Here is a 1,022-nt window from a genome sequence, read left to right on the forward strand (position 1 = left end):
CCTTCCCTGGCAAGCGCAAGGGCCTGAGTTCAATCTCCAGTTCCACCAAAAAAAAAAAATAAATAAATAAATAAATAAAATATTTCTTGTTAATTTTCCTTTCCCCATTTTTTTAAAGGTACCAGGGATTGAACTCAGTACCTTACTCTTGCCAGGCAGGAGCTTACGCTCCTGAACTATCCCCTACCCCCCACCAATGTCTTAATTGGCAAGAATATTCTAGGGACTTGAAAAAAGGGTGCGGTTTCTGCTAATCAACAGAACCAAATTAAAGTAAGCAACCTATAACTGCTGTTCGTTACTGCAGTGTAGATTCTACATTGGACGAGCAATACCATTATAAATGCTGAATATTGCCCCAGTGCCGGCGTCATATTTCAGGAGATACGGTAAACAGAATCCTGAGAAAGAATTCCTTGCCATTTGGCAGTGGGCAGTGATTTGGCCAAGAAAGGGCCTAGGGTTTATGCCTCCAAAAACTGGAAGTGAAGATCCACGTTAAAGATAAGACTCGGGTCAACAATTTCTGAAATTGCCAGTCAAGCGGAAGACCCAATACTATTGTGGGCTACTGAGCTCTTTTAGAATATTTCGCTGAGTTTACACACCTATAATATTCAAATAACGGAACTGGAACAAAAAAAAAAAACCGTATACAGATGAATGTCCATTTTGTATCTGTGTATTCAAAGCGGTTAGGATAGATATATAGTTACATTCTCTTAATGAATAGAGTGATTTGTTCTAATGGTGTTTGTAAATAGGATCTCAAGTCCACATCTTGAACAGCAATTAACCACTAGGAAGAATTATGCAATGTGTTAATTATTGAAACTGTCCTACCAATTTGATGTGAAACTCTCTCATTGCTAGTTGTTTATCAATAAAATTATGGGGGGAAAAAAAGATAATACTGAGCCTAAAGAAATGCTAGCAAGTTTTACAGGTGCCCTCAAGTTACACCGGTATCATTGCTTCCCTGGCATGAACTTGGCCTCTGGCATCAATTTTCAGGGTTCCTC

General features: G+C 38.8%; 1 protein-coding gene across 4 annotated transcripts in view; it reads right to left on the reverse strand.

Annotated features, from left to right (window-relative positions):
* The window catches only part of Spef2 (sperm flagellar 2), a 224,325-nt gene that overhangs the window by 222,337 nt on the left and 966 nt on the right, over window positions 1-1,022 (reverse strand). The window lies entirely within an intron of this gene.

The sequence above is a fragment of the Octodon degus genome, unplaced genomic scaffold (assembly GCF_000260255.1).
Source record: "Octodon degus isolate 3935 unplaced genomic scaffold, OctDeg1.0 scaffold00002, whole genome shotgun sequence".
Lineage (NCBI taxonomy): Eukaryota > Metazoa > Chordata > Mammalia > Rodentia > Octodontidae > Octodon > Octodon degus.